This window comes from Ips typographus, unplaced genomic scaffold (genome assembly GCF_016097725.1).
Source record: "Ips typographus isolate SLU unplaced genomic scaffold, UJ_Ityp_2.0 IpsContig107, whole genome shotgun sequence".
In the NCBI taxonomy this organism is placed as follows: Eukaryota; Metazoa; Arthropoda; class Insecta; order Coleoptera; family Curculionidae; genus Ips; species Ips typographus.
This window is the reverse complement of record NW_028098533.1, coordinates 86,573-109,271: the sequence shown is the minus strand read 5'-3', so window position 1 is coordinate 109,271 and position 22,699 is coordinate 86,573.

Below are 22,699 nucleotides of genomic sequence, written 5' to 3'. Positions count from 1 at the left end.
ACATAACGAAATATTACATATAATTGGTCAAAGAAATTCAAAACTTAAAAAAATTATTTTTTTGCTCTTTTTAACTAATTAGTTCTTTATTATACTACTTATAGCCTGTTCACGACCTTGGATCTACTCTATGGTTTGAATTTTAAACGATTTTTATTTGAGGTTATAAGAAAATATTTTTTTTAATTTCATTGCCGTGTTGCCAACTAATAATGAGATGTTTGATAATGTCTTCTACTTAGAGTTAAATAAGATATATAAATTAATATACATTAAATAACTTGTTTTATTTTGTTAAATCGGTTATTTCAAGGACAGTAAGCATTGGTGTTTTAATGATAGACATCTATTACTTAATAATTAATCCGTTCTAGAATTGTTCTTAAAATTTTTGGTATTATACATCAGCCAAATAATGATAATCCTTTATTTAAATGTGATAACGTTCAGTGCCCCTTTGAATAATAAACCAAAAAATGTCTTTCTCGGAGTTTAATAAAAAAATGTTGTCGTTTCATTATACAGAGAAAATTCCATGGATAGGGTAGATATCCAAAAAGATTATGCACTGTGTTTTATTTTTCCATGCTAAAAATTTATCATACTAAAGAAATATTGAGACCGATAATAAAACACAACGTAGTAAAGCATGTACATATATTTTACAGGTTTATTTTCATATTATCTTCCTAACCGCTTTTTAGGAGTTCTATACAATACAACATACATTCTCAGGCTTATACAGGGTGTATCAGGCTTAAAATAACTATAGTTTGCTATGTATACTGTATTCCAAAGATGCTTTGTTAAAGAAATACAGGGTGTAAAAGTTTTATTTTTATTTTAGTTCTTTCCTTATGGTTCTTACGGTTTTTGAGACATTAGCTCAAATTTGAACTATATGTATTTTATAATGCCATGCATCATTGGATAAGACAACATTTTGCTAAACTCTACAGGGTGTTTATTTTATGGGGTTTGGGGTTCACAAACTTTTACTTTAGAAACTTTTTTCCAACAGTTACAAGTTAGTTACAAATTTATCAGAAAAACCACCCCAAATTCTCTACCAATTTGCATTATAAAATTCAGATGTTTTTTTCTGAAAAAAAAAATTGTTTGAAAACGGTTACAAATACGGAAGCAATAAATAATACAAAAAGGTTTCTAAACCGAATAAGAATTTTGAATTTTTAAGAAAAAAACATTATTGGCTCACTAGAAAAAAATTTGAGGGGCTTCAACTACAAGAAAATGAAAACTTCAACATTGTATTTCTTTAACGAATTATTTAACAGCTTTAACCTGAACTAAAAAAGTGTGACTTCATACAATATAATATTTTTAAATATTTTATGTATACTTTGTATCCTGCATATTTTATATCATCAGTTGCAGCAGTTTGCAACAAAATATATTAACTTTTAATGTTCCCTGTATATTTATTATGCAATTTTTGGCCATACCTACTAATGATTTCAGTCCATTTTAAACTTGATATAATTTTTTTATCAAATATAATTATAATTCTTTAGGGCAACAAGTCTGAAGGCAAGATTTTCTAAAATTTTACATACTCAAAACGTATTTTGTGGACTATATCCCGAATAGAAATATACTGTCATTTCTATAATATAACATTTTTTAGTTTTAATTGACAGATTTTATTAGATATGCCGCCAGTTTGTTACATAGTAGCTATGATTTCAATAATTTGGTCACCAGAAGAATGGAATTTTAAAATGGGAAATATTTGATTGCATTTAATGAGCAATTTAACACCATTTGTCACCAACATCAATATCTGTTTCGTTCTTAAGTTATTTTCGAAAAATCATAAACAAGCATTTTCAAAAAAGTGCTGTGTTGCAATGTTCAAGCTAATTTGAAAAATTTTAAAACTTTAGCTTAAACATTGTTAGAGCAACTTTTTAAGGACTATTTTCCTGAGTATTTGGATTTAAATTCCCACGTTTCGGTTTTAAGATATTATCATCAACTTATTTTTTCCTATGAACGAAATTTTGTATTTCATCTAGTTCAAAACAGCACGTTTTTTGCTTTGAAAGTATACAGGGTGATTCACGGTGATGGTTTATTAGAAGTATCTAGGAAACGACTCAACATTTTTTGCTGAAATTTTGTTTTTTTGCAGTTTGTGACAAAAGCATCAAATAAATCTCTAATAGGTTGTCTATTTCTTGCTGCCATTTCTGGTTTCAGCATTATCAATCCTCAGATGTTGAAGAATGATCTAGAATCTGTTTACTGACATTACCAGACGAAAAAGGTCTACGGCCGTTCCTTGCGTACTATATAATTTTCTTACATGCAAGCGACTTGATTTTAGTACTCCAGCCATATATTGTGAGAGCAGCATCTATTTCTCGAGAATAATTTGTAGCTGTTTTTCTAATATCTTGGTTTTAAATGTCAACAATTCACCATTCGATAGCCCATAAAAAAAAAATAAGTTGACATATATTATGTATTTTTTGTAAAAAATGATTCCTACGAAAGATACAGTCTCCCAAATTTCAGTTTAAAAAAGTTTTTTTGGTCATAACTGTCAGACCGTTGGAGCAATTTTGATCAAATTTGGAACAAGCACTATTGAAATTAATACTCATTGTGTAATGTTAATGACGTTTATCAAAATTAATCAAATGCGTAATTAAAAAAAAAAAAAAAAAAAAAAAAATTTTTTTACTTTTTTTAAATTTTCTTACTCTTTTATTGAGTTATTACGTTTTAAAACCTAAAAAAAAAACTGATATCTGGGCTGGAAAAAATTGGATAGTTTATTTTATAATCAATGAACTGTCAGTTGTTCGTCCTTCAAAAAATAAGCAGATATACATGTTGTCATTTTTTAAAAGAACTCTTACCAGGAAGATACAGCTTTTCAAAGTTCAGCTTCAAAAATTGTGTTTTTTGTCATAATTTTGAGACCGTAGAACCAATTTAGATTAACTTTGGTTCAAGTACTTATAAAGCTGATACTCATTACTGGACGAAAGTAACTTTGGTCTAAGCTGTCCGTGTAGATACAAGAGAATTCGTTCACTTATTTTGAGCTACATTAATTTTTATACATCTGGACTTCGTTCAAAGGGATGATAAATGATTATAATGAAGGGTTTTCCGTAGGGAAAACTAAAAACATTACAAAAAACCCTTCATTTTGATTCAAAAAGAAATTTTGAATCAAAATTTTACAGTAGATACATCATCTCTCCTTTCTAAATAACTGTAATTTTTGTGAAATATCCAGTCATCGTAGAAAATAGAGTGGGAAAATTAATCTCCCTGTATCTACCCCACTTAACAAGTTTGACAAAATGTCATTCAAATCACATAATGAGTATTCATTTCTCAAGTATTTGTTCAAATTTTGATAAAAATTGTTTCAACGGTCTGACAGTTACAGCAAAAACGCGATTTTTTAAACTAAATTTTTAGGAAGCGTTTTGCAGCAAAATGACAAAGTGTATGTCAACTTATTTTTTGATGGTACTATCGGATAGTGGATTATTGACATTTAAAACTGGACCACCCTGTATATGTAAAATTTATTCTGGTATAGCTAATTGATGCTAATGTGGAAGGGTAGACAGACGGTTTCAGGTTTTATCTGAGGAATGTTGTTAATATAAACAAATTTTGGTTCCAACAAATAGACCTGCTATATAGGCCTGCTTATTTTCAAGTCTACTGACAGTATGGTCGAAATGTTTAAAATATAACCCAACATAAATTATTAAAAAAAAAATAAAAATTAATATGGCGTCATACTTAGCTGCCTGCATGGTCAAAATTTTGTTGTCACTTTTATGTGTTTTTGTGTGCTGCTTTTTGTCGATAGGTAAGTCTATTTATAAAAACCTTTTTATTGTTTTTTTATTGAAATGTAGAACCTTCTAGCTATTGTTCACCCGTAATCTTGTGTTGGAAAAGTATTTAATTTAAATAAAGTCCGAAACGTTCACATTAAAGAAAAAAAAGTTGACTTGAATTCTGTTTCATTAGTGAATTGGTCTGAAAAGTTGACCAAAAACCAAGAAAACATAACGAAATATTACATATAATTGGTCAAAGAAATTCAAAACTTAAAAAAAATATTTTTTTGCTCTTTTTAACTAATTAGTTCTTTATTATACTACTTATAGCCTGTTCACGACCTTGGATCTACTCTATGGTTTGAATTTTAAACGATTTTTATTTGAGGTTATAAGAAAATTTTTTTTTTAATTTCATTGCCGTGTTGCCAACTAATAATGAGATGTTTGATAATGTCTTCTACTTAGAGTTAAATAAGATATATAAATTAATATACATTAAATAACTTGTTTTATTTTGTTAAATCGGTTATTTCAAGGACAGTAAGCATTGGTGTTTTAATGATAGACATCTATTACTTAATAATTAATCCGTTCTAGAATTGTTCTTAAAATTTTTGGTATTATACATCAGCCAAATAATGATAATCCTTTATTTAAATGTGATAACGTTCAGTGCCCCTTTGAATAATAAACCAAAAAATGTCTTTCTCGGAGTTTAATAAAAAAACGTTGTCGTTTCATTATACAGAGAAAATTCCATGGATAGGGTAGATATCCAAAAAGATTATGCACTGTGTTTTATTTTTCTATGCTAAAAATTTATCATACTAAAGAAATATTGAGACCGATAATAAAACACAACGTAGTAAAGCATGCACATATATTTTACAGGTTTATTTTCATATTATCTTCCTAACCGCTTTTTAGGAGTTCTATACAATACAACATACATTCTCAGGCTTATACAGGGTGTATCAGGCTTAAAATAACTATAGTTTGCTATGTATACTGTATTCCAAAGATGCTTTGTTAAAGAAATACAGGGTGTAAAAGTTTTATTTTTATTTTAGTTCTTTCCTTATGGTTCTTACGGTTTTTGAGACATTAGCTCAAATTTGAACTATATGTATTTTATAATGCCATGCATCATTGGATAAGACAACATTTTGCTAAACTCTACAGGGTGTTTATTTTTTGGGGTTTGGGGTTCACAAACTTTTACTTTAGAAACTTTTTTCCAACAGTTACAAGTTAGTTACAAATTTATCAGAAAAACCACCCCAAATTCTCTACCAATTTGCATTATAAAATTCAGATGTTTTTTTCTGAAAAAAAAAATTGTTTGAAAACGGTTACAAATACGGAAGCAATAAATAATACAAAAAGGTTTCTAAACCGAATAAGAATTTTGAATTTTTAAGAAAAAAACATTATTGGCTCACTAGAAAAAAATTTGAGGGGCTTCAACTACAAGAAAATGAAAACTTCAACATTGTATTTCTTTAACGAATTATTTAACAGCTTTAACCTGAACTAAAAAAGTGTGACTTCATACAATATAATATTTTTAAATATTTTATGTATACTTTGTATCCTGCATATTTTATATCATCAGTTGCAGCAGTTTGCAACAAAATATATTAACTTTTAATGTTCCTTGTATATTTATTATGCAATTTTTGGCCATACCTACTAATGATTTCAGTCCATTTTAAACTTGATATAATTTTTTTATCAAATATAATTATAATTCTTTAGGGCAACAAGTCTGAAGGCAAGATTTTCTAAAATTTTACATACTCAAAACGTATTTTGTGGACTATATCCCGAATAGAAATATACTGTCATTTCTATAATATAACATTTTTTAGTTTTAATTGACAGATTTTATTAGATATGCCGCCAGTTTGTTACATAGTAGCTATGATTTCAATAATTTGGTCACCAGAAGAATGGAATTTTAAAATGGGAAATATTTGATTGCATTTAATGAGCAATTTAACACCATTTGTCACCAACATCAATATCTGTTTCGTTCTTAAGTTATTTTCGAAAAATCATAAACAAGCATTTTCAAAAAAGTGCTGTGTTGCAATGTTCAAGCTAATTTGAAAAATTTTAAAATTTTAGCTTAAACATTGTTAGAGCAACTTTTTAAGGACTATTTTCCTGAGTATTTGGATTTAAATTCCCACGTTTCGGTTTTAAGATATTATCATCAACTTATTTTTTCCTATGAACGAAATTTTGTATTTCATCTAGTTCAAAACAGCACGTTTTTTGCTTTGAAAGTATACAGGGTGATTCACGGTGATGGTTTATTAGAAGTATCTAGGAAACGACTCAACATTTTTTGCTGAAATTTTGAGTGTAGCCTAGGCTGAGTTCAAACTTTCTTTCCAAAATATTTTGGACTTTGCGATGTGGCCAGATCAGTCGGAAAGAACACCAACTTTTGATTTTCAAATAGAACACCCTGTTTCTAATCTCATTTTTGAATTCCTCTTAAGAAGGCTAGTAATTAATGTTAATACTTTCCTATACCTATCTTGCAACGTTTCTTAGATATTTCATAAAAAAATGTTGATTTTTCAGCAAAACCGTAGTCTATACATTAATTAGATTTTCAAGTCCTGAAAGGTGTGCTGATATTACCTTTTGTCCTCAGACAATACTACATGGTTGAAAAGCCCAGAGAGAGAAAATGAAAAAAACACAACCTACAGGGTGGTCAAGATTTACCTTTTAGTCGGACAGATAGGAAAACTGCCAAAAGTTCATTTCTTTAAATGGATCCATCGGTGTTTTATGGTTTGTATTAAAAGAACATTAACTTTTGAACAAATCCATGTATACACTTACACCTTACTTCAACCGTTTCTGACTTATTAACAGTTTTCCTTAAAGGGCGCATACAATCGTAATCCATACTGCTCTGAATACGGACACCTGCTTGGGGTTAATGGCTAGTTGTCGTTTCTATAACCACAACATGTTCTGACAGATATTTGTCAAATTAAACCTGGTTTAAACTGAGCACAAGCGGGTGTCCATATTCAGATTAGTATGGATCACGATTTTATATGCACTTTAAGGAAAAACTCTTAATAAATCAGCAACGGTTATGTATAAGAGTATACATAGATTTGTTACAAACCATAATACATTAGTGTATTCATTTAAAAAACGAACTTCTGGTAGTTTTTCTGTCCGACAAAGGTAAATATTGACTACCCTGTAGGTGTTTTAATTTTTATTCTCTGGGCTTTTCAACCATGTGGTATTGTCTGACTAAAGACAAAAGGTCACATAAGCAAACCTTTCAGAAGTTGAGAATTTAATTAATGTTTAGACTACCGTTTTGCTGACAAATCCACCATCAATGTCTTGAAATCAAACTTTCCAGTGTAGCCAACGTTGTTACTTTGTGAAGTTTGATTTCAAGACATTGATGATCCAACTCGCGAAACCTAACATCAACCGTTCAACAGATGATCGTAAACCACAAAACATTAACATTAATTACTAGTCTTCATGCGAGGAATTCAAAAATGAGATTAGAAACAGTGTGTTCCATTTGAAAATCAAAAGTTGGTATTCTTTCCGAATGATCTGGCAACGCCGCAAAGTTCAAAATATTTTAGATAGAGAGTTTGGACCTAACCTAGGCTACACGCCAAATTTCAACAAAAAATATTGAGTCGGTCTCTAGATACTTTTAATATACCATCAGCGTGAATCACCCTGTATAACATGTTAAGTAAAACTTTGTTTTTATATTAAAAAAAAATAAATAAAAAGCAATTTTTAAGGTAGCATTGACATGCAAATAGTACTTAATAAATGTCGTTTTGATAATCGTTGGAAAAAATGTGTGTAAAAATCTGGCAAGCCTTAATTATTTCGAAAAATATTCTACAATTTGAAAAACATTGTATTTAAAAATTTACGCTTTTTAAACGTTTTAGCATTATGTGATTAATGAATTTACAGGGTAAGTCACAAGATGGCAATGAATTGATGTTAAGTTTTTTCTTATGGAATGACTATGTTTCAAAGACATTTTCTGATTCGGTCTCTCATTCTGATCACATTTCATGAAGCATGTTGTATGGTTAACTTGTACAGTTTGGCACCTATTAATCATAAAAGAAAACTACAATTTCAAGTAATGATCAATTTTTTATTTGATTAACTGCTAAAAATGTGCCTGAATTAAAATAAAAATTTTCAATGACGTTTTGTAACCTGTCGCGTGGATTGCATTCATCCATAATTATTATTTTTAATCATCTAAATTTGACGGTTTTGTGGTAAAAAATAAAGTATTTTTCACGTGGCTCCATAGAAAATATTTTAGAAGCGTCAAATCTGGTGATCGAGATGGTAATTCATTTCAAGCAACCGAACAATACAAAATACAAGTTAACCATACAAAATGTCAAATATGCACAGTAACATCTAGGAAATAAAACGCTATTTACAGAGTGTGGTATTTACTGTATTTTTTAATAACTCTTAAAGTAACAATCAATTAATTAATCATCGGATGAGAACAAAATTTAAACTGGAAATTTGTCATCCGATTCATCTGTAATAAATTGTAAAGCTTAAAGTCCTTACACCTTTTCAATACTTTAGTAACATATGCTTGTAGTTATACAGGACCAATTTCTTTAAAAAAAATGTATTTAACTTCTTAACTGTAGATAATGAAAATGTTTAGTTCTGTAGAAAAAAAATCTTTTATGTCCAAATAGATTCTCATATTTACCACCGCGCTTCGCGTGTAATGGGTTTGATTATAGTTACTCAAACTTATCTGAATGTATGGAAAAAGATTTCACGCTTCGGGTTTTACAGAGTACAGAGACCCCGTTAGCAATTTTCATCAGGAAAATACTACATCGAGAGCTAAAGTACCCGAGGTAAAATATTCCTGTTCTTCTGAGGTTGGACATGTTCCTAGAGTGGACCATATACGTTTTTCAGGTAAGCGCATTTGCTAATGTTTGTTTAGGCTTATTGGGTATTATTAATTACTATCATTATGTTAAGAATTGTTGTGCGTTTTACTTATCAGTAATTTATTTTTGTTATGCTGTTGTTCAGGTTCATTCAGGTGGGAAGGTTTCTATCAAAATTCAGTTCAAACACGGATAACATGCCCAGACATTTTACAAACTCTTATTCATATCATATCACGTACATTTCAATTGGTTAAAAACAATATTTCTTTATTTTTTTCAGAATTTGCGTGATCCCGACGGCAACCAGTACTCGCCATACCAATACAGTCTCCAAACGGCAGCTGACGGTTCGAAAGGAGATCAACTACTCGTACATCCGTTCCATTGAATCAAAAAAAACACATTCGATTTTGTTTTTGACCTCGTAATTTTATCTGTTTTTGTTCTAGGTCGATACGATAATTAATCATATTAACAGTAACATGCAATTGAAAATCCCATCATTACATTATCCTAGGGAGACAGTCTGTGTAATGTCTCGTGGTGCCTATTTTAAATCTATTGGCAACATTGTATCGAAAGATTTCAATTATTCATGTGCAATAATGCATTGTTTGCAGATTAACTCGCTTAAATTATGTAATATTAGTATACTGATGAAATAATAGTAAATGTATTCATTGTTTTATATACGGAGGTTATCACAAGCAGATTATTACAGAGTGTATCTAAAGGAATACTGCAAATCGACTGTTACAAATGACTTAACTTTGTTGTTACTTAATTTAAGGGTTTTAGGTTAGAAAAACGTACTGCTTCTATGTTAGAGGTTATTCTTAGTCAGGTTAAATACATTAAAAGATAAATAAATGCTTATTTCAGGCATATTTGAGCCATAGTAATAATTTGTTGTTATTAAGGTTTTTTGGCACCTGGGAAGAAATGATGACTTTTACAACAATTTGAAAATGTGTTGAAAACGTGAAACTTTAAAAATTGCCTAAATTTGTTTAGTAACAAAAAAGATGTCATTTTGATTCATTTTTTCCTCAAACTATTTTCAGTACTTATGGTAAAACATTATGATGTAGTTTTTGCTGTAATTAAAAGTTTGTGAGACCTGGACAAAATGAAGTATTTAAACCTCCTGAAGATGACTTTTCAAAACAGTAATATATGACTAAGTATTATAGAAGAGTGAGAATTTTGAAAAAATCCCCATTTAATCTACTTTACTAACGCTATAATAGTGCCAAAAATTAATGTTGTAACCCTAAAAGTAAATTTTGGTTGTCTTTCAAAAGTTGCGTGGCAATAACAGTTTTGAAAATACTCACTAAGCAGAAAAGTGAACATTTTAAAAAAAAATCCTATTTAATCTACTATAGTAAGGCTAAATTACTTCCAAATATCAAGGTTCTAGCTCAAAAACTGAATTTTGAAAATACTCACTAAGTAGACGAGTGAGAATTTTGAAAAAATTTCTATTTAATTTGCTGTACTAGGGCTACTTTAGTACCAAACATCAAGGCTCTGACCTTAAAACATGCAAACATTTTTGGTAGCAATTCAAATGTTACGTTGCAGTGACAGTAATTTTGAACTGTAGCCACCTCGAAAATACTCACTAAGTAGAGAATGAAGATTAAAAAAAAATCTACTCAATCTACTCTGCTAAGGCTATATTACTGCCAAAAAATCCATTTTTCAGTGATAGTGAAAATACTCACTAAGTAGAGGAGTGAGAATTTTTAACAAAAATTCTCGAATGATTTACTGTGCTAAGGCTATATTAGAACCAAAAATCAAGGCTTTAACCTAAAAAATTAATTTTTGGTGGCCTTTCAAAAGTTGCGTTGCAGTGACAGTAATTCAGAACTTATGCACAACATCCAGTTTGGAAATACTCACTAAGTAGAAGAATGAGAATTTTGAAAAAATTCTTACTTAATCTACTGCACTAAGGCTATATTCCTAAGAGTTCTAACCCAGAAACTGAACTTTTGATAGTATTTCAAAAGTTGCGTTGCACTGACAGTGATTTTGAACTTTCAATCATTTTAATAAAGTTGACTTTTACAAGAATCTACAGATATGTCAAAAACATGATGATCAACATAAATGTGTTTACAAAATTTATTTTAAATCACCCTGTGTAGAGTTTACAAGGGTGTCAATTGACTGGGTTACTTTAGCATAAAGCAACTTACCTCCAAAGCCCAACAGCCTTATTGGGCTTTGACTAATTTGACAGGAGATATTTGATTATTTTCACTTGTTATAAGGTACGCTTTTGTACCAAATTTGTTAAAAAAAACTCTTTTAAATTACTTAGTATAAAAACTTTAGCAATATTTAAGACTTTTGACTAAGATTTTTGATTTTCTTTTCAACTATAATTATTAGTCATGTAATAACGCTCCAAAGTTCATATTTCTTGAAAAAAGAAAGTAATCAACGTATATCTTGTTGTGACAGTGTATAAACATGACGTACAAGAGATAAATTACTGTTTATATAATAATTATTAACATTTTGTTTAGTATTTGCGTTTGCACTGACCTAAACCCCACGTGCTACACTATATAATTAAAATAAGAGTAAACTATTCAATTTCCATTAAAACTTCAAACTAATCTAGATAGAGTAATTAAAAAAGAGGTTTTAATAAATTATAGTATAATAATGAAGTTTGTTTTTATTTAAAAGTTGTACTTTGGTAAAACTTGAATTAAAATTTATTAGATTGTTTATTTGTACTTTTGTCTAATCTAATGAAAACCGTAATAGAAACATGCTTGATGACTATTTACAAAGTCAAATTAATTGTCACATTTTTAGTGTACATTAATTAGAAAAAATAAGACGTCCAACTGAATAATTAATATGTCTGTCTAAATAAAATATTGATAATTCTGAATTTCACTTGGTGTGAGCAGAACAGCAGAACGTAAAGAACCACCGTCGCAGAATCAAAAAGACTAAATTATTTGTTTTTGTTTATAAATCTCGGTCGTTCCAAAACTGAAGATGTTTTGTTTTAAGGTTCTCTCAAACTGACTCTCATTGAATGATTTTGCTCTTCAGGGGGCATCCAGTTTGAGAGAACCTGGATGCTGATGGAAAATTGGCATTTATTTTTTTTTTGTAGCAGTTTTATGTTAAAAATGCAGAATAATATATTTTTATAAAAATAATTCAGGTGATGAAAAATGCCTTTTTCATAAGCATTGTAAATATTAGTTAAGAATATTTTGTGAATGGAGCGATGTGGCTGGCTCTAGTTCTAGGTGCAATAAAGCATGCTAGATTTTACTATTTTTCCACACAAAGTAGAACTATCTGTAACAAAATTCGACATTATGATGCCAGATTTATTTGTTTAGATAATGCTATAACAATTAAAGCTTAACGAGTTTCTACTCGTGGTTTGTACTATGTTGATATGCCCGATTAGAGCCCAGCCGGAAGACTCGGCTCGTACCACAAAATGTAGTCGTCCCGAATTCTGCAACCCGCACCGGGTTCATAAATTAATTAAATAGTAAACCAATCTCTTAAACTATAATAAATTGCGAAGGCCAAACCCTCCAGAAAGCTGCCCTCATCATTGTGTAACAAATGTAAGTATATATTTATTATTGTGCATGTAAAAGGTATTGTTTAAAGTGCTACTTTTGGGAATTATGTTTGAAGGTTTTATTCCGATTCACTAAGTTGATAAACCAACCATCTTGTCAATTAGTTTTAACTGTTATTTAGTTATTAAATTATATTTTTCTACCAAGTGGTTTGATTCTACCTCTGAAACAAGATCTCGGTAAAAGCTTTTATTAAAGTAATAAACGCACGTCTCGTTTAACTTGTTGGGCCAAAGGGGCTATACAATTTAAACGTGACAATATAACTATTACAATGACAAACAGGCTTAAGAATGCAGTGGTACGCCGGTAGGGCAAGGAGGCACCGTGCGCAATGCAAAAGTGGGACTAGCGGAAAGATATTGTTGTGGTGCTGGTTTCATAGAGGAGACCAATAAGCTGGGAAGGGTATGCGTGACACAGAGCTGAGACGGCTGCGACAGGAAGAATCACGGAAATGGGAGAGGTACTACTACTCAAATACAGCCATGGGAATTGCAAAGAGACAACAAAGTGAGAAATTACAGTAAACGCAACCGAGAATTTTATCAAGATAGTGATGGATACAGGAAAGGGATGCATGGATGCATAGAGCTTTTCAAGGCAGAAATACTTTTAGTAAACCACTTTACGGTAGGAGACAAAATTCTTATAATAATTCGGTGTATAATGATAATTTGGTAGCAAATATCAATCATAATGAAAATTGAAAACAGATTAAAATGTATGTTTTCTTGGTGCGGTTACAGCTCATAGAGAGGAAAAAATGGTTGGTAAATAATTTAAACCTAATCCAATAGCAATATGTTAATTATTGTTAATAGGAATAGGGTTTTTTACTTGATGGAATTATGTAGCTTTGGCTAAATAAATAAATATTACAAATTTTTGGATGTGTGAAAATGACACTTCTTGCTTGCCTTGTTTTACATGGACAAATCTCTATAATTAGTCACTAAAGAAATTAGCGCAAATTAACTGCGACCAAATACAAATATTCACCAGGATTTGATAGGATTTTAAAAAACATTTTACAAATTAACTACTTCTTGTTTAAACCCTTATTGTATAAAATATGTTGTCATTTAATTGTTTTCCCGCTCTTTGAGAAGTTCTTTTGTATTCAAATAGTTGGGCTATTAGTTATCATATTTTATTATAACTACGCTTTATATGTTAGTATTTGATTCCAAAGAATCTTGTGAGCCCTGATAATGCAATAAATTCATTTCAAAATATCGGCAATACAAGAAAGGTAGTTTTCTATTTTTTCTTTTTTAATTTTCCTCTCTTAGTTTTTTTTTTCCACTTTTCTAAATGTTATACATATAAATTATATCTTATGTTAATAAAACGAATAAAAAACTTCTACAGACAGCACATACTGTTCATGCTAAATAGTTGGGGTGGGTACCCGTACGGAACTGTATTTAGGTGTATGTGTGGCACCCAGGCATCATGTGGCGTGGTTCCTAATTCGCTCACCTGAAACTAATCGATAGAGGTACAATACCGGAAGTACCAACTATTTTGGTTCATAGTTTTCATTTATTTGACGTTTATGATTTATTCATACTGTCACGAATGGAAAATCCATTAATTCAAAAGATGGACTTACTGACTTAAAAACATAAGAATATTTGAGGATTGCGAAATATTAAGTGCACGAGGCAAGGTCGCACCGAGTGCATCATATCGGTGATGAGTCACCACCACCTGCTTTGCAGGAATATGAAAAACAGGCGACGAACAATAACAAACTACGTCAGCCGATCAATCGGGTATAAAACACGCCGATTGCAGCAGTATAGGATGAGTGTGAACCAATCGACATTAATGCGACCAGCTGAACCAAGAAGTCGGGATGTCGACTCTCTTCGGGAAAAGAAGATCAAGTTAAGTAGTCCATTCTCCAGAACTGTTCCAACACGAAAGTGACTAAGCCAGCCGCCAGAAAATGCTAAGTCCTTAGCTTATGTATTCATGTAAGTACAATTGTTGAGTTATTAACTTTTAGTGTGACTGTATTGTACCGATCCACTTATAAATGTCTAATGGTTAATAGATTTAAGTGTTTAATAGAAAACTCAGTGTTTGATTCCATCCTTAAAACTGAGATCCCGGCGCGACGTTTAACGTCGTGAGTCAGTTTAATTGATGAACCCAGAAGGGCTCATAAATTAAACGTGACATTTGGTGGAGGCGCCGGGTATATAAAAATGCCATTGTTATTATAAAAGATAAGAAGTGTACACTTTAGTTTTGTATCGTGATTTTTCATTGTATGAGTAAATGGATTAATTGAAGACTTTACTAAATAAAACTGGGCTAAATACTTATTGAACATTGACAAGTAAAGACTGTATTGCACGGTCAAGATGTCAAGATACTAGTAGCAAATTTTGAAACTTGAACACTTGTCATATTAGGTTATCAGAGAAATTTTTCCAAAAGGTTAATGAGTGCACCATGCTTAAAACCATGGAATTCGCTGGTTTAGCCAATTCGGAATAATATCTCAATGAGACCAGACATTGTTCAGTACAGACCAAGTAATGCATAAAACACGAAATGCAATTGAAGCATAATATTGAAACAAGGTAACAACTATAATGTATAATAAAGCTCCACATATTGAGCTGTGTACTTATTTTTACAGGGCCCAAGGATTTTATTCTGTTATCTGGGTCTGAATTTTGATTGCGCAAATTCTTAAAATTTAAGAACAGATATCAGTTTAATTTTCCCTATAAGATAAAAAATGGTTACATGCAATGAAAATAAAAATATTGAATGTTGTCAGTGTAATGTAGGTACCTACCAACGTTTTTTTATTAAGATCTAAATTTGTTGATTTGCGAAACAAAATGCTTCAGGAGGCATTTGCAGATTTTGTATCAGCGAGGAGAACAGGTGTAATAAAACTCCCCCAGTTAATTTATTTCAAAATTACACTTTTGAAAGCCTGAAGAATTCTTCAAGGGTCAAAGCATGTATTTGTCGTTCTGGCGTTCGTTTACAACTCTGGAAAGCAACTCAGTTTACTTTATGACCACTCAGGATGGTGACTACACTTCTGCTAACAGTCGCGATGGGGGGAAGAACAACATATAATCTATTAAGGACTCAATTCAGGCAAATTTCAGTAAGACGAATCGGATGTGATGAACCGTCCATTCAACCCAATCCATACTAGAAAATCTTCCGAAGATCTGGCTGCCGAAAGGAAAAACTGGCTGGATGTATGCGAAATTAAACACAGACAAGATCGAGAAAGATTAAAAAGTTTATTTAGGCTGCGGACTCTGCAAATCCAATGTAAAGAAGTAAAGTTTATCATATTATGCTGTTTCGACAAAAGGAGATTAAAACTTGGTGGCAACTTGGTTATTTTCTGAAGCGTGAAAACTGGGACTGTGTTTTAATGTTTAAATGCTGCAAGTTTGCTAATCAAAATGGAGATGACCCTCACTATCCATCCAAGTTCTTCTCGAACTTTTGTACTTTTTCCCTCCAAACCAGAACCAAAAAGATCTCTCGCACACAGAGCTATAAAATGTGGTTACGAAGGACCGACCTTTCACATCAAGGGTTAATTCAAACAAATATGTTGATACCAATTTTAAAGAAACTCAACATGTAGAATATAAACGATTAGAACATATTTTCGCTGCTGGTACATTTACGTCCACAATTATTAACGCCCTTCATAGTGAATTTGCTTTGCAGTATACAGTAAAGACACTCTCGGATTTTCCTTTGAAGTCGGGCCCTCAATAGCTTGCCGCCGTTTGCTCCGCCTACCAATTATCTCTTGGTTTACGAGGGTCAAAATTTGTCGCGCGCTGCGAGTCGCTGAAGCGCACACTTGAACTGTGTATACAAGGCCGGTTCAAAAACTATTTTGCTTAATGCACATTTTACGGTTTTTGTTCGGCTGTTGTTGTTGAATTAATATGTGTGTTAAAAAAATGTTCAGTTGAATGATTAAAATAGTAAGTACAAGCCAATAAATAAATAATAGGTATATTAAATGTATAATATAATAACCACTGTGTTATAAATAAACAGAAACTAAATCAGTTATAACATAACAGAAGTTTAATTTAAAAATATAACTAATTATTAGGTTAAATATTTACAAATGTTGCAAAATCATAAGTTTTGCATTTTTTTTTTGTTCATCTTGCAAATATTAATATTCCGATTAGCAAACTTCAATGTGAAGTAAATTCGTACTCTTGTATACAATGCAATAAAATATTCCAAAGGAAATTGATCACATGGATGTTTAAACGGTACTTGAAGAAATTGTGATTTTAATTTATATCCAACAAATGGCTGAGCAGCAAGTTTTTCAAAATTTTGTACAAATATACTTTCTAAGGCCGCAACAAATTCTACAATGCTTTTTGGTGGGACAACTAGTCCTCCAAATTTGTGCTTTTCAGAGTTAAATGCCTTTAATTGTAAAAATAAAGTCTCCGGCTCTCCCAAACTATCAGTGTCACTCAAATTCATACAAAAATCGCATTGGTGTTTAATATAAGTCTTTTTTAACAGATAACCCGTTACATATATTAGGGCATTTCCTTCAAGTGAAGTTAGATTCTTATAATCATTGACAAATACTGGAAGTGGTACTTTATTTGACTCAGATTTGCTAAATTCCTGCTTGAAAACAATGTTTCATTAATATCTTTCATGCAATTAAACCCATCGCTTTGGTGGAAATATTTTAATGAAAACAGTTTTTTGAAAGCTCTACAAAATTGAATTGACGTCGGATTTTTTTAATTTCCACAAAGCCGTCCAAAAAGGAATTTCATTTGTTTTGTAATGTTTTTGCCTTGGACATTTTCAACTCTCAACGTTTTAAAGTGTTCTGCCATTTGATTTAAAAATAAAACTTGTTCTTCAGTACCTTTGAAAACAGCAATATTTAGAAGCGACGCCGAATTTAAAATGTCAAACAAACTATTCATATTTTTAATAAAATTCCCAGTGGCGGTAGCAGATTCTGGCAAAATATTAAAATCTATATAAGCTGACATAGCTGTAGTAACTGACCAACTAAATACCTGAGCGGCTAATTTCACTTTCATTTTCTGAAACGCGCTTGGGAAAATATGTGCGTTAGTCAGTTTAGGCATTAACCGAATATTTTTTGTTTCATCAATGTCATATATTTTTTGAAGATATTGTTTACTAGTTACTCCAGCGCTTGAAAGAAATTTATGTTGAAAAAAATTGTTTCTTGTTGATTTTAATAAGTGAGGTACATCAAAAATATAAACTATTTCTTTGTTGTCAACTGAAAAGCATGGGTTATCTGGAGTTAAATTTAATACTGTTTTAACAAGATTATAGAAATTTGATCGTTGATCAGAAACGACTCCTAAAACATTAAGACCTGTAGAGTTTAATTTTCGTATGGTTTCAAATAATATATTTTTAACTTCTTGTGATTTAGGAGATGTTTTATATAGAAAGTAGGCTACTGGTTGTTTCCATTGACTTGATATACCTCTCACCATTAAAACCAAAGCAGATCCAACAAGATTTGCCTGTCTATAATCCACGCCTTCTTCAAAACCAATAATTGTATCTTTTGAAATGTCATAAAATAGGTTACATTTTAACGATATTTCATCTAAGCATACAATACAATTTTTAGCATTACTGTCAAAGTGTTCAACTCGTAATTGTATTATTTTGAAAACAAAGTCGTTAAATCCAGGGTTAATTTGCCACGGTCGTGTAAAACGATTTAGAGTTCTTACAGTTGGTAAACGGTATACTTTCGAAAATTGTTTATAAGCTGTAGGCCCCAGGAAATACACGCTCAAAGAAAATTGCTTGAAGTTGTCTGTGTATCTAGAACCTTTAGAAGTCTTATTTAAAAGACAAAATTGACTTTTTAGAAACTTTGATGATTCCTCAGAATAATTTTCATCTATAAATGTTTCTACATCACTCATAGTAATTTTCTCGTCTAATCGCCTAATATTCTCATCTGCAAGTTTTTGTAATTCCTGGATGGACTTTCTTCGCTTCATTTTTCTGGGAGTTGAAGCCGATATAAAATCAGCCGTTTGACTAGCCATATCTAAAAAAAAATGTTTGAATGCCAAAAAATATTTCCTTTCATTTTATACAACGTGTCTCTAAAAGGTCTGTACAAAATTCTATGACATATTCCTGACATCAAAATAAGCCGATTTAAAGCAACTTACCTTAGTCCGAAATTGCTCATTTTTCGAGATACAGGGTGGTCAAATAAAAATTGATTTTTTAAAAATGTAATGTATTTTTTGTAACCTATTACTTTCAAATCTACTACCCAAGGGTTTTTAAGATGCGAAAGAGACACCCTGTATAGCTACGGCGATAAACTACTCTATTTGAAAAAAATTAAAAGCTAAATAAATTTCATATAAAAAGTTGTTCATTACCTAATTTTATCGTGATTTGTGTTTGGGTAGATTGATCTTCATAGAGCACTATGTTGGTTTGAATTCCCAAGTCGCACATATTGTTATGTGCCCTTTGTTCACTACTTATGTTGGGAAGTAAATTAGCATCTATTGCTGCAGATTGTCCGGAAACTAATAAAGTTGGAATCGCTCTATTAAGTAAGCGATTATGTAGTGAATTCGTGAAACTTTTTGTCGAAAAATGTAAAGAACACACAATTAACCTTGTGTGACATTGTTCTGGTGTAAGTTTTGAAAACGGGTGATTTCCGGTAAACCCCAGTTTTATTTTCCACTGTTCGCATCTATAGAAATACATAATGTGTTACACCATTTTCAAAATATGACATTATTATATATTACCTCAATTCATCTTTGGGAAACAGGAAAAACGGAATGTTTTCTTTTCCACGATGGGAATGACAAATTGGTACTGAACAATAGTCACCAGGCATTATTATTTATAATTAAAATCTTAGAATTAGTTAAAAGTTATGACAAACACAAAACAAAGCCACCCGATATCAATAGGTTAAATATACGCTACGAAACGCAGCGGCACGTCGCCGATTCACCGTGTACTGGGCTCCGCCTGAAACTGGCCTGACATGGGCGCGGGGCAAGGAATGGTCACGTTTCGATGCCGACGCAAGTGTCCCTACTGTATACTGGCTATACTATGATAATAGTAACCATAATAATAATAATAATAATGATAATAAAAGGCCATTATTCATAAATAATTACATGTGAATTTTTTTTAAAGAAATTGGGTATAACTTTTGCGCAATCTAGCCTAAAGGCTACTCTAAATAAATTTCTGCAACCCAATCGAATACCCGCAACTCGTCATGAGAACAGTATACCGCTTTCCATTCCGCATTCTAGTCTTGTAAGGGATTCTCTCATATACAAGGGTATAAAAATATACAATCACCTAGATCATAATTTTAAACGCATGGTTAATCTAAGAGAGTTCTGAATTGCGCTTACGAAGTCGTCTGGCTGCAAAAGCTCTTTACAAAGTTGATGATTTTTTTTAAGCTTGCCTACTATATTTTTAAATATTTAGACAACATTTTTTTTTATTGTGATTTTCACATGATTATGTAGTAGGTTGAAACATTTTAAATACGTGCTTATGCTTGACTCGTTTCTGTATTTTATTTATTTTTTGTTTGTTTAATTGAATCATATTTCTTAATTTTTTACAATTCGATAGTTCTAATTTGTACTTGTATCTTTCATTACTGTCTTTTATATTATTTCATTGTTTTTAACCCTTGGGCAATCAGACTGAACATTGGTAACATCTTGGACAATAAAGCTTTTTACCTACCTACCTACTACAGTAGTAGAGTAGAGTAGATCACGGTCAAGATGAAGTCGACGGTTATTTAACCTATTGAAAATTCATATTTATTTGTTATTATTGTTTGAAAGGCCTTCAATAAGACGCCAACGCTGCGGTTCTAGACGTCGATCCTCAAGAAGGTCCAAAAAGCGTAGAAGTAGATGCAGACCTGGAGTTATGACGAAAAACTCTTTTTTAAACCATTTTAAATTCGGGTTTTTTGGAGCAAATACTGCGGATGGCCTCAAACAAAAATTGTCATCGAAGGAGCTATATAATTGTAAGACCTTTTTTAAAAACGTTTTTTGACGCGGTCTTAACAAAGTTGCAGTTTAAGCCTAAAATAACAGACCAACAACAGCATGCGAAAAAAGACAAAATGAAGCGCTGCCGCAGAAAAAAGCGTAGCGGGAAAGGCAGCTTTAAACGCAGAAAATCCAAAAAAAAAACCGTCTTATCATAATATTTTATTATTGGGAGAGAGCACAATGAGTCCACGCATTGTAAACTGCGTATGACCGATTTATTAAACAACTTTTTGGCTATACATGTTTTTGTGACTGTAGTGTGTAGTAGATATGACAAAATTCGAAGTAAGACTTAACAATGTAATAGAAAAGTAAATGTTTTGAGTGTGACAAAGAATCCAACTTGTACCTGGTAGCATGGTAAATTATGGAAAACTAGCGCTCTATTTAATGGTAGATGGCGTGTCATCTGAGGCCAAAAAGGCAAAGGAACCACATCAGTCCCTGAGGCTGGGCCCATGGTGCAGTATGTGGCAGACACCCTGTATATTGTGGTTATTAGTTATTAGTGTTACATAGCAATAATTGTAACTCGCTGAGGCAGCAGTAAGCGCGGGCCAGGTGAATGTATTGTAAAACATGACTAGGACAGAATAAACTAGGTTATCGAAGTAAAGTGTTGTCTTTCTATTCGGGAGTCCTGACTAGAGGAAGCGGACTAAATATAAAAGTATTACATGGCGACCCTGCCAGCCCTCTAGCGTTCCTACATGACGTCGGCACCGCTATGAACAATGGGAAAAGCTAATTCCAAGGAGGAAATTGTAATAAACCAGGCATCAAATGGGGATGCGAGAGGCCAAATTTCAACAAATGGACTTACGCTATCCGAAGCCCTATTAATTGGATTGGTGGTAGCCGTAGTAGCAGGCGCAACTTATTTGGTAGTCAGGCGTTGTCGTAAGGGATTAAGGACGACTATAAGACGACAAGTAAACAGGGAAATGCTGCGTCGATCCGCTGACGCCTTGAATCAAAACCAGGAAAAAGTTTAAGTTTTAGGGTTTTTTTTTTAGGATAAATGGAAAGAAAGACATGTAATTAATGGAGACTCCAATGGAATAATGAATTGATGAACTAGGAAAAGAAATATTATAATAATTAATTACCAAGGGACTATAGTGATGAACAAAAAAGGGATTAGATGTTAATAAGTTTGCATGTAAGTTAAGAATATTATAATTAATTTGGGGATTATTTTATTAATGTAAAGCATAGTTATAACACTATTTCGGGGATCAGAAAGTAAGGACTCGTTATAAGCCACGATTTTATTCTACAATTTTACTCTTTATTAATAAATTACGTAAGGGTTCTTATGGGAGATAAACTTAATGAAATACTAGGCTCTTTAAATAATATAAAAACTAACTTATTTAAATCAAGTTACGAAAGACGACAATCGGCATACGTACAAAAAAAGGTTGACGAAGCAAAAGTTATTTTTGGCGAGCTCAAAGGGGAGGTTGCTGTTATAAATAGGAAAATAAACGCCTCAGAAGTAGAGCAAGCTGACATTTAATTAGTTAAAGATATTGTGGAAAAAATTAAAAGAGTGTATGAAGAAATTTTGGCTTTTGGGCAAAGTCAACAAAATACTAACAAGTCGGAGGCAATCATGGCGTCTTTTGATATAAAAGTAGCTTCTAACTTGTTACCTGTACTAAATGATTCCGAGGAAAATACTAAAAGATTAATCGATGCTGCTGAATTTTATAATTCTACACTTAAAAACGAGGATAAAGAAAAATTAATCAATTTTATTTTAAAAACTAGGCTTTCAAGCAACGCCAAGCTAAGATTGAAAACTACCTATAATTCGCTCGAGACCCTTGTAACGGATATAAAAACTTATCTTTTGACTCGAAAATCACCAACCGCTCTTCAAGCACAGTTATTTTCTATAAAGCAAAGCAGTCGATCTATTGAGGAATTTGGAAAAGAACTAGAGGACCTTTTTGTTGGTCTAACGATTTCGCCAGCAAACGACGACCCTGATATTTATGAAATTTTGAGACCAATTAATGAAAAATCAGCCATTAAAAGGTTCGCGAATGGTCTTAGGAGCCAAAGGCTTAGTACCATTATTTCAGCAAGAAATTTCGAAT